The sequence below is a fragment of the Mytilus trossulus genome, chromosome 11 (assembly GCF_036588685.1).
Source record: "Mytilus trossulus isolate FHL-02 chromosome 11, PNRI_Mtr1.1.1.hap1, whole genome shotgun sequence".
NCBI classification, from domain to species: Eukaryota; Metazoa; Mollusca; class Bivalvia; order Mytilida; family Mytilidae; genus Mytilus; species Mytilus trossulus.
The window spans coordinates 64,504,924-64,516,992 of record NC_086383.1 but is presented as its reverse complement, the minus strand read 5'-3'; the positions used below and the strand labels follow the sequence as shown (position 1 = coordinate 64,516,992).

The 12,069-nt window shown below is 33.5% G+C and overlaps 1 protein-coding gene and 1 long non-coding RNA gene across 2 annotated transcripts in view; both read right to left on the bottom strand.

Annotated features, from left to right (window-relative positions):
• The window catches only part of LOC134690546 (uncharacterized), a 34,664-nt gene extending 25,509 nt beyond the window's left edge, over positions 1 to 9,155 (bottom strand). The window contains exon 1 of the long non-coding RNA XR_010101967.1: positions 9,070 to 9,155. This is a non-coding gene — a long non-coding RNA (uncharacterized LOC134690546). The remainder of the gene's footprint in view (positions 1 to 9,069) is intronic.
• Positions 1 to 12,069, bottom strand: part of LOC134691415 (uncharacterized) — a 328,275-nt gene that overhangs the window by 76,150 nt on the left and 240,056 nt on the right. The gene's annotated exons all lie outside the window — the stretch shown is intronic.

Sequence of the window (12,069 nt, the reverse complement as noted above, 5' to 3'; positions counted from 1 at the left end):
TAATCATTTTGTTAAAAATATTATCATGAATATATACAGCTTTACATAATTCACTCAGACGCAATTTTCTTCGTCATCTTCTACACTAATTTGAATGTGAGTAAGATAGTTTCTACAACTCTCAGAACCTTCACACGAACAAATAGTTGTACAACCTAGATTTTGCTAGTTGCAGACACAAGTTTTATCGCAAGCCTTTTTACCCTTGCATGTGCAAATAAGGTCTTGAAGAAAATCTGCTGACATAGGTCCTTCAAACAAAATCGGTAGTAAATCATTTTTACCCTCTTGCCAACCAGAGTTTTTGGGCTAAGACAGCCCAAAAACTTTGGTTGGCAAAAGGGTAAAAATGGTTTTGCTGGTTTTGCAATGTGTGAATGCATCCAAACTTGCGTCTGTAACATTGTACGGGGGATGTGTTGTAAAAAGGACGCCTCACATGGGGGTAATCTAACAAGATTCATACCTTTTGTTGTGGCAAATGTCACCCTTAACTTGTTCAGGTCTTCATGTAAATCACTGAATTTCCTCTTCGGATCGTATAACAAAGCAACAAATTTGCGTCCATCATTAATGGCGGATTCCTGATCTCCCGTTGAAAAACCTATCTGTAGGGATTGGAAATTGTCTGCACTTTTCTGCAAAAGTTTGCACATAGACTTCTTTCCGAGACCAAAAAAAGAAAAAAGTCATATCGCATCCTGTGAGGGCATGTGTAGCTGGCAGTAAATTACAGATTGAGGGTTCAAGTGAGCGACATATATCGTGAACAGATAGAAAACGCATTCCATCTTTCAAATTTGATACTGACCAAGTTTGGAACCACATCTCCTCTGTATTTTCAAGATTAGTAAAATAGTGGACACAGATCACTAACACATCAGTGTCAGATGACTTTATAATAATACGACCTTTTCTATCATTCGAAAAAATATTGGCATCTGCATACACCGAATGAAGAATCATTCGTGTATCTGCTTCTTCTTGTGTGCTGTATAAGTCAGTACAATTTGACAGGCCATCACAAGAAAAAATCTCTTGACAACTTCTGGGTTTGCAAAAACATCCGCGAGAAACAATTCGTTACCTCCCTCTAAATGAGACTCTCCAAAATACCGTTCGCAATACTCACCTAGTAATCTGACAAGTGACTTGTTTTTTTCTGGATTGCAAAGGATCTTTTTCCAGTCCGGAATTGCTCTTCCTTCAATAACCTGATAAACCTTTTGAGCTCCAAATGACAAGGTTCGACGCAATCTTTCCGCTGCTTTGATTGAATGTTGTACATCGTAGCGATCAAAAACATCGACCACTGTTCCAGCATTTAAAAAACACATCAGAAGCATTGTTACATAGTTTCGTAGCAGATCACCAAATATGTTGCATTTCTGGACATCCATACATTGAATAATTCCAATATCATCACGTATCAAAACTGTATTTGCTGTGTCATAACTTGGAAGGTTGAAGGAAGAGCAGATTTCCTTTTCAAGTAGGTGAATTATATCTGATTTGCAACACTTACGCATGGTACCATAATCGTGGTAAAGTGCTGAAGGTATTGAACCAATAGGATATGCCAGGATCTTGTCTACTGTAGCATCTTCTCGAACATTAGCCAAGGCTAAAGCGCGACGAAAATCATCTCTGGGTTTATATGGGCTTTCACAAAGTCACCTGTTTTACATTTGAGTTTTGAAGTCTTAGTCATATCATCAAATGTCTTTAGTGGAGACCTCGAAATAGGATAGTAGAAAACACGGTTTTCACCTTCATTAAAGCAACCTTCGACAAAAGACTTGACCATTTGGTTGCCACGTTCAAGAGATTTTAGAAGAATCTTTTGAGGCTTGCATCCCTGTCGAAATATTGATCAAGTATTTTGAATGATCGGTGATGTTAAATGGATCAGTCATGTTTGAATGCACATAAATAACCAAATCAGACACATTTCGTTGGTCGCGATTCATTGCTGTTGGTTTGTTTTCTTCGTACGCACCTTCTGTGTCGGTCGATAATCCAGATCTTGCTCCCATTTCAGCACTGAAATGCGCAAGAATATGCCTTGTAAGCATTGATCAAAGTAATGCTGGTTTTTTTTCTTGTCAATCCTACAATGCCGCCACAACTTTTGGAATCTTTAATGATAGTTTTTTTCTGTGGCCATGTCACTCCGGATACCATCAAAGGTTCCAGGCTTTTGTCTGACTGCAAACTCACCTGACAAAAAGGAGGACTTAACCGTTTCTGGTAAATTTAACATATCCAAAACGTAGGCTGGAGTCCACCTAGCATAGTTTGTCCGGTTAGTTATGAAGAAGTATGGCAACATTGCAGACACTGATTTCAAATGTAAAAGCCACAAACAATCCCATTCAGCTATTATATTCTGTAACAATATTTCAACTGCACGAAAAAAAACATCCCAAAATGCAAAGGTTATTGATATACTACAATAATGTGTTCTGAATTCTTCAAACAAAGGTAAAATATGTTCTTCAAAAACATTGAAGAACTCCTTAATATCTTCAGTGCTTTGTGGTGTGCTGGGGACAGCAAATGAGCTATGACAGTCAAGGAACACCTTCCACACATTTGGTTGAATCGTTTTCATACGGTTTTCATCTCTACACCAATTAAAGAATGCCTTAAACAAAAGAACCATAAGAGCCTCATAGGCCAATGTTAATCCTCGAACACCACGATTAAACTGTTTACCAACTAGCATTTGATCAACTGTATTTGAAGCATAAATTCCAGTCTACAAGTAAGTCAGAGAGCCCAGCTGATGCCCATAACTTACCAACTGTTGCTTTAAAACAGGAAAGCCCGTGAAACCCACCGAGTCTTAGTATATGGGAGTGAAAAACATCCGGCATAGACCATTTAACCTGTTGGGCGACAGCATATAATTGCTGATCAAAAGTTTGTACAGCGTATTGTTGACCAGCACGATTTGACATATCTAAACATTGTTTCATGGTGGTATATACTGTTGCCATGTCGCTAGGTTTAGCGTCAATGACCGGAGCATAGGCTACAAACGTAAATTCATATTTTGATTCAGATAATCTTTTGTAGAAACCGATCCAAAATGGGACAATTTGTTCATTACTTTCTACAGAAATAGGAATAGGATCAATGCTGCGTCTCGACAGCATTCAAAGAAATACCCAAGACATGTCAGCAACATCTAGTCTTGAATCAATAAAGCTCGACACAATCTTGTCATAAGCATCTGCATATCGTGGGGGGCCATAACGTTCTTTTGGCTTGTCGTAAGGTAAGCATGCCATAAGTTTGGTATTAGAATCATCCAACGTCAGAGATCTTTCTGGTCCACGTTTTACCTTAATCATTAATGGAACTAATACTTGCGTTGGATATGTCATTTTGATACTAAAAGACAGCTCTAGCCATTGAGTGAACGGTATTCTTACCATCTATAGTTTCAGCATTAATATCAATATTATCAGCCCCCTCCTGAATAATATGACCACTTTCTTCAAAAGAAGCAATCCCATTAGGTAAATATGATGTCTTGGATTCTGCCTATTTCAAAATTTGCTAGACTAGTCAGATATCTTCGTTCTTCTGAGTATGATGAACAAAAGCCATGTGAATTTAGATTTTTAATCAGGTTTTTGGAACCAAACTCATGGTGGAGTTGTAATGCCAAACCAAGATGAAATAGGGTAGAAATGCCTTTATTCAATGAAACAATACATTCGGCTATTGAAAGGACTTTACGCATCACATCGACAGGAAGGTCAGAAACATTACCCTCTCCATTGTATGACTTAACATCAATAATCAACAACATAAACTTTGTTAATAAGCAAGGAGTTTGTTGTGTAGAATAAGACAACGATATTTCAGATGTTGTTGGGTAAGTCTAATTTGATATATCTAAGGACTGCAATTGTCTACGGATTATTGAAGCGGCTGCATGTAAAGTCTGGTCTTCATTTATAGGTCCTATTTCAACTTCAGCTTCAATTACCGAAAGTTTTAACTCACATTTTAAATGGCTAGCTGCTTGAATGGCTTCGGCAATTGATATATATCTGCTGAATACTATATTGGATCTTCCCTGCCCTTTCTGTGTCTGAATGACGATAGAATTTCCATAATGTTTTGATAGCCCTCGTTGAAGACAAGTTTGGCTGAAGTATATCTCGTTTTTAATTCGGGAGGTAAGAAGAAACAGTTATTTTTCTAAACTAAAAGACATTAAGTATGCCTTTTTGTGAATAAGCAAGTCTTCATTTATGTGACCAACGAAGGATTGAAAAGTCTTGTCATGTACAGAAATGTCCCTCTCATCATTAAATTCTTCTGTCTTTGGAATGCTAAGTAAATAATATTTATTAGCAATGCAATAATTAGCAATTAAGAATTGAAGGCTTCTTTTTGTAAATTCATTGGGGTGTAAAAGCGTTGACCGAAGTACATTTTGTATGAAGCGCGGAAGCGCTTCATACTAAAACTGTGCGCACGGTCAACGCTTTGACAACCCTATAAAGTTACAAAAAGAAGCATTGAATACTTTTAATTACATTTTTTTAGCTATGATCATGAAAACACGAATTTTATATATTTTGTATTTTATTCACCTGTGCACTTTATTGTGGGACCACGTGCTATCATGAATGAAAAGTTTTATTGAGTGATGCAATTGCTAACGGAATAACAAAGGATGTGCAGTTAACCAATCAAAATAAAGTATTATAATGAAACATACATCTAATGTAATTATTGAAAAGTAATAATACTGCGTATCGGTAAGGAATTAAAAATCCGGAAATTCAATGAATTTCATAGCAATGTTTATAAATTGCTAAAAATATAGATATACTCATCCGAATGAGCTGAAGTTGGTCTAATAAGTTTAGAAAATGAAGTTTTATTACTTTTCACATAATTTTTTTTTGAAATATATCGATAAATTATGAATTACAAGTTTTGTAACCTCTCCGTTCAAATAAAAAAAGAGTATGCATTTTTCAAAGGGGATAAAAAAAGTTAAAAATAAGGTTCAATAGAACAAATTTTCATTTTATAATATACATGTGTAGTTACTCTCTTAATAAAATCCAAAATTAAGAGTTTGTCGATTATAAAAATGAAATCATGTTAAAAAATGTTTTTGGAATGCATTTCAAGTTGAAATCGAAAATTCATTTTCTTTTCACTCTAAAAAAAAAATGCACCGTACGAAATTTCTACGACCGGGCAAAAAAGTTAGATTAATGTATTGGCTTTGCAAAAATATAATTTTCAGCCTGCAGGTATGCCGGTCCATTAAACTCGTAAAATAAGCTCCTTTTTCGTGATTTGTCACTCCACTAATAGTTGTTAATGTCTGTGTCATTTTGGTCTTTTGTTAATAGTTGTCGCATTGGCAATCCTACCACATCTTCTTTTTTATATAGTCAAATTATTGTGTACCATTTAATCAAAATTAATCATTCTCCCCTGCAGAAATTTTAAGATTTAAGGTTTTATTCATAACCTCAGACACATATTTGTGTACAAAAGGACAATATATACAAACATATTAAGATAATACATGGTACATGTATTGCATACATACATAGTATTAAAGTTTGGTTTTACTTAAGATTCAAAATTTATCCAAAGTATTGTTATAAACATATTTCGCCGAGCGGAGCGAGGCAAAAATTTTTTTGAAGGGTTTTGGAACCGCTGAAGGCCCAAGAAGCTATAGACCTGCTGAGTTATTTATTTTCAATACATTGCAAGTCAAGTAATTTATTTTCAAACTACCAAAGAACAAACCATTTATTTTTGTGATTATCAAGGCCGAGTTATTTATTTTCAAAATCCTCCTGCCCCCCCCCCCCCATCATAGATAGAGATAATTGTAAGCAGCAAGAGTGTTCAGTAAAGTAAGTTGTACAAACATATCACCATCACCAAAACACAATTTTGACTTGAATCCATCTGCATCTTTGTTTAATATTCACATAGACCATTGTCCAAGGTGAGCGACACAGGCTCTTTAGAGCTTCTAGTTGTAAAGTCGCATACGTGTTGTCGAAAACATCATTTAATGATATAGATTTCCACTTTTTGGATGAAAATTGAAAAAGGAGGAAAAAAGATTCAATGTGTCGATCGTATTTATTCAAATTGGAATTAGATATTCAATTTTGTTTTTCCTTTTATCTTGATTTGTGAAGTACTGCACCACAATTATCTATTGACGACCAAAATAATCTCAAAGTGTTTTTTTTTTTATTATCTGATGTAAATGCTGTATGTGTGTGCACCAAAACCGGTCATATGATTTTTTAAAAGGCGTGGATGATTTGTTTTTGATCATTTATTTATATTTTTAAACTAAGAGGGAAGACTATTCATTTTCTTCACTGTTGAAGCAAGATTTTTCAGTTTCATTAAAGCAAGGGACTGATTATTCATTTTCCCAACTATATTTATGATATGCAAAATCATACAACTTTTAAAAGATTTGTTTATTATAAATAATACATGACTGTATAGTCAAGTCATTATGTATCATATGAATCTTTCATATCCCCAACTGCATATTACATGTACTGCATACATACATAGTATTAAAGTTTGGTGGTAACTAGCCTCTTATAAAAGTCTTGGAAAACATATTTTGCCGTGCGGAGCGAGGAATTTTTTTAAGGGGTTTGGAGTCACCGAAGGCCCAAGAAGCTCTTAGAACAAATGATGCAAAATCCTGCTTTCTGAGTGTTCAGAAGAAATATTCATAGCTTTGAAAATGCAAAGGTTTGTTTTAATCATTTTTTTTTACAATATTTTGGTCTCAAAGCAAAACGTATAAATTTAGTTTAAGATTTAAGTTTCTAGGGACAACATCCAAAGACATATGTGCATGATAAAGCAAAAAAAGGAAATTCACATAGTTAAGTCTGTGTCTGCTGGGTTTTTTTTCTAATCTCATGATCAAGTTTATAACAAAATTACTAGATTACAAAAGGAATGCGACACTAACAGAATACAGAAGGACAATCAATGAACAAAAGACAAATAAATAAGAAACATTGATCCCGAAAAATCGGGGCTACGTCTGAGGTAAAACAGAACTTGTTTCTTGCAAGGCACTCACTTTGAACACAATTTGATATGGAGACAAGCATTTGGTTTTGAAATTTCCTACATGAGGCATTTGCCTCAATGTAGTTACGGCCCTGTTAAAATAAAAGTGAGGTAAGGTTTCCTGAGACAATATATTTCAAGTTAAATGAAACCAATTTTAAGACATTTCAAGTATATTTAAATAATATATACTTTTATTATAAAAAAAAATTGTGAAATGTTTCCCGATGTTTTTGGGAACAAAAAATATGAAGGAATCTGGTGCCATCTCATACTTTCGTTTAGACCTGCTGAGTTATTTATTTTCAATACATTGCAAGTCAAGTAATTTATTTTCAAACTACCACATAACAAATCATTTATTTTTGTTATTATCAAGGCTGAGTTATTTATTTTCAGAATCCCCCCCCCCCCCCCCCCCCCCCCCGAAATATCAAATGGTCGTCCCCTTAGTATAATTTTTTATTATAAAATGTTTAAAAGTGAGTTCTCATCTCAACCAAAATCAATATTTGTCAAAAGAATATTTTGAAATACCTGCATAACTGATTTATAATATCTTGTGGTACTTATTTTATATATTATGAAATATTTAAAATACCATAAGATGTAGAAATGTTTAAAGTTTAATTGACCTGACGGGTTAAAATGCACACATAATATACACATGTTACAAGAAACACAAATACATGCACTTGTTAAAATGATTATATCATTAAAGGGCAACTAAAAAAATCACTAAAGACTGCGATTGGGCATCTTTGTTTATACATGTTTTACATAAATAAGGCCGTTAGTTTTCTCGTTTGAATTGTTATACATTGTCTTATCGGGGCCTTTTATAGCTGACTATGCGGTATGGGCTTTGTTCATTGTTGAAGGCCGTATGGTGACCTATATTTGTTAATGTTTGTGTCATTTTGGTCTTTTGTGGATAGTTGTCTCATTAGCAATCATACCATATCTTCTTTTTATTTTATCTTAAGATTGTCTTAAGATACCTTCGATGCGATGCACATGCAGTCTGAGATATATCATAAGACTGTCTTAGGTCTGTCCTATAAGTTGTCCTAAGATATATTTTATGACAAATCTTAGGACACTTTTGATGTCACAGCCCAGGCCCCATTTCTCAGTCCCAGTTTAACTGTATATTATGTTTCATAAATAAAAATTGTGTTTATTAGTTTTATTACTGAAACATTTTTCCTTCATCAATAACTAGATTCCAAATTTATTGAATCGAGAAAAGGGTTTACTTTTGACCCTTTTGATACGTGAGATAATAGCAAATGCTACATTTAAAACAAAAATGGCATTTGCTGTTTTAATTTTTGCATTTGGACTTACAATTGTCGCATTTGCATTTACAATTGTCGCATTTGCTGTTACAATTTGTCGCATTTGCAGTTACAATTACCGCATTTGCAGTATAATTTATAGCATTTGCTATATCTATTAGAGCATTTGCAGTATTTAATATAGCATTTGCAACAAAATATACTTTTGACCCTAATGATACGCCATATGTAACATATGGTATTTAGCACCATGCAGTAGCAGATGGAGGCTTTCATAGAGGGAGGAGGAAATAGAGGTGTAAATTATTTGAAGCAGGCGCTCAATATTAAAAAAAAAACCTTAAAACTTAAAACACATGTTTCAAAATAAGATATATCCCTGATACGCCCATGTTCACAAAAATCTACAATTGTATTTTACTCATAAAGGTCATTTAATGTAAAACACAATTATAGAAAATAACTTTACCTAAAGTTCTGTCTGAATAATGAAAAAGAAGTAACCAAACTGCCGAACTCAAATAAAATTTTAAATCGGAGAGTCCCTTATCAAAAGGCAAAATCAAAAGCTAAAAACATTAAACAAATGGAAATCAACTTCATATCATATTGATATTTCAAATAAATATTAAACAGAGCTTACTAAAATTACCTTTAAAAGTAGTCCTGTTGGTTAAAGAGAATTTCCATTTTCGTTTCCTTTATAAACATTGCCGATTGTCGACACTTCATTTCTACATACGGGTATTTAGTATGCAATACAATTAATTTCTACATACGGGTATCTAGTATGTAATACAATATTCATTTCTACATACGGGTATCTAGTATGTAATACAAGACCCATCAATGCAATATAACATATATGTGTTTATTGAACCGATACCAAAGATCAACTTTTAAAAGGCTTTTGTACATAAAGCAAACTAGTTTGTGATTTTTCATATGTTAGTATTTACTTATAATGCGAATCTTTATGAAATAATGCAAACAGTTGAGTCATGTTTTTCATATTTAAATTGCAAAGGTAGCTGTTGTTAGAATGAAGTAAGCTGAATGCATTACCCTTTGTCTGTTTATTCACTTATTGCAAGGTAAAATGTTGGAGTCTTAAGTAAATATTGATGGCATGGTGATGAGCGGAACAAAGAAATTTAAAAAAAGAAATTTAAAACCTTATTGTTAATGAGGATCTGTATGGGGTCCTTTATTTTTTTTTTATTTATTCTCTATGTTTTATAGCAACCAATTATTCTCTCTTTTTTTGTTTGCCCTACTTTACTTTATTCTTTTCTTTTTTTGTTGCCATGCCTTCTGCACATTTTAGTCATATTCATTATTATATATAACAAGCGGTCGTATAAGTCTTGTGCAGGATTGGTTAGATACAAAACAAGCGTTTATATTAGCCTTTTATTTTATAGGTTAGATTCAAAGAAAACGCCCGTCTGCTTAGTTGCTACACCACTGATTACTCATGTATGTCATGACCACGAATAAAATTAAAACTTTTCATTCTGAATAAAATACAAGAAATATAAATGTGCAGGTATTCTTCAATGAATCACATTTTGTTTGATTCTTATGTGGACTTTTACTTATATGAGTCTAAATGTACTTGGAAACAGAACAAATTTTTTTTGTCCTCCTCCTTTTTTTTCAAAAATCCATTTTCTTTTCATTTCAATTATTTTCATATTTTTTTTTTCTTTGTAATATTTCAACAAATTTACTAAAACAACATTAAATGGAGAATTTACCATCAATTGTAGTAAAATTACGGATTTGTGGGGAAACGAGACTGAGGATAAGATAAATGTCCTGTCGGTGAGTTCAAAGCACTCCGGAAGTCGCCTTCTACTAAAAGATCACTCTAAGTGGTGATTTTCTATAAACGAAATCTTAACTTTAAGTATACTATGCCATTTTAATGTTGAGTACCTTTTTTTTTAAATTTTGATAACTAAACTATTCTTCTAAAAAAAATAGTGTGTGTCGAAAGTTTTATGTTTTTAGTGCAGGGTTTGGCATGCGGAAACATGAATCTATATTTATTGTCTTAATTACCTGACTGGATCATTCAAATGTCGTATAATCAATGATACCTGTGCATATTAAAAGAATAAGGAAGTCATGTCTACTTCGTTGTTAAATGGACATTCAAATATATTTATCTGCGTTTTAAACCCCAGTTCTATTGTTATACTTCGTTGTTAGATGGACATTCAAACATATTTATCTTCGTTTTAAACCCCAGTTCTATTGTTATACTTCGACTGAGTTCCTATATGTCTGAAACAAGTGTAAACTGAATAGATCTATCGCTACAAATAATAATGGATTTTGACCTCAAGGTGTGAATAGCGGGTTTCTGGAAACCCCTGTGTCTACATGCCGAAAACACTAGGCATTGTTACTCATAACAATAAAAATTGTTTATTTTTTTAATATCATGAACATAAGAACTACAATTGTGTTCAACACATATTGTGTCAAGATATAGATTTTTTTTTTTTGGAATTCCAATAGCAAAAACAAGATTAAGCATCTATTTTGAATTTAAAAAAATCCTTTAACTATCCCTTCGCTTGAAGGTAGTTTTTTTTTTTATCAAAGTTATATAAAAGTGAAAGTAAACGGCATCGACAGGATGTTCTTTCTAACTTTAAAATTCAATATTTTTCTTTTTTGTAATTCATTTGAAAGTCGAAAGATTAATATATTGTCTATTTTAAGGCTCCCTTACCTGCTAAATCATATATTGCCTTGTAATGTTGTTTGGCTTCCTAAGTGTGTGTCCTTTCGATCGCCATTTTCTCTTTTTTTTTCTCTTCATCAACTGGATATTGCTTGATATTTTTTACTCATAGATCTTTGTTTGAAATCATTTCATCTCATCTGATGTTAAGGATGAACCTGAGACTGTTGTTGATGAAGACTTGGAGTTTGGAAACATACTTTTTGTTGTTTTCCAAGTCTCAGCTCAATAATAAGAGTATGGTTTTCACATTGGAATTATAACGCGTATTTTGGTCTCGTGAGTGATGTTTCGTGCTTTCCAAATTAAATTGATCCCATCATATTAAATGCAGTTCTAGCTTTGCCAATTTTGATTTTTTTCATCTTTATCGATCTGAGCCGCCAAAATTATCCACTACGCTTCCAATGTATGTAAAAGAATCCACTTTTTCTTAAGATTTGGTGTTAACCATCAGACTTGCTATATAGGGACCTTGTATTTGACTTTAAAACATTGATTTTGTTGGGATTTATGGAAAGGCCTGTTTCTGATGCTCTCTTTTCATCCTGCTAGTTTGTCCTGCATTTGGTGGTGGTTTTGGGACAGCAACACAACGTCATCGGCAAAGTTTAGGTCATTCAGCTGGGTGAACATAGTCCATTGAATACCGTTTATTCTGTCGTCTGTGGCATGCTTCATGATCCAGTCAACTGACAGAAGGAATAGCATAGGTGAACAAGACAGTCTTGTCATTGTTGAAAGCTGTACGGTGACCTATAGTTGTTAATGTCTGTGTCATGTTGGTCTCTTGTGGACATTGGCAAATGGCAATCATACTACAACTTCTTTTTTTTTATATTTACCCAGTTGTAATATCAAATGCCTCTATGTGTTCGCCTCCGTGTATGATCT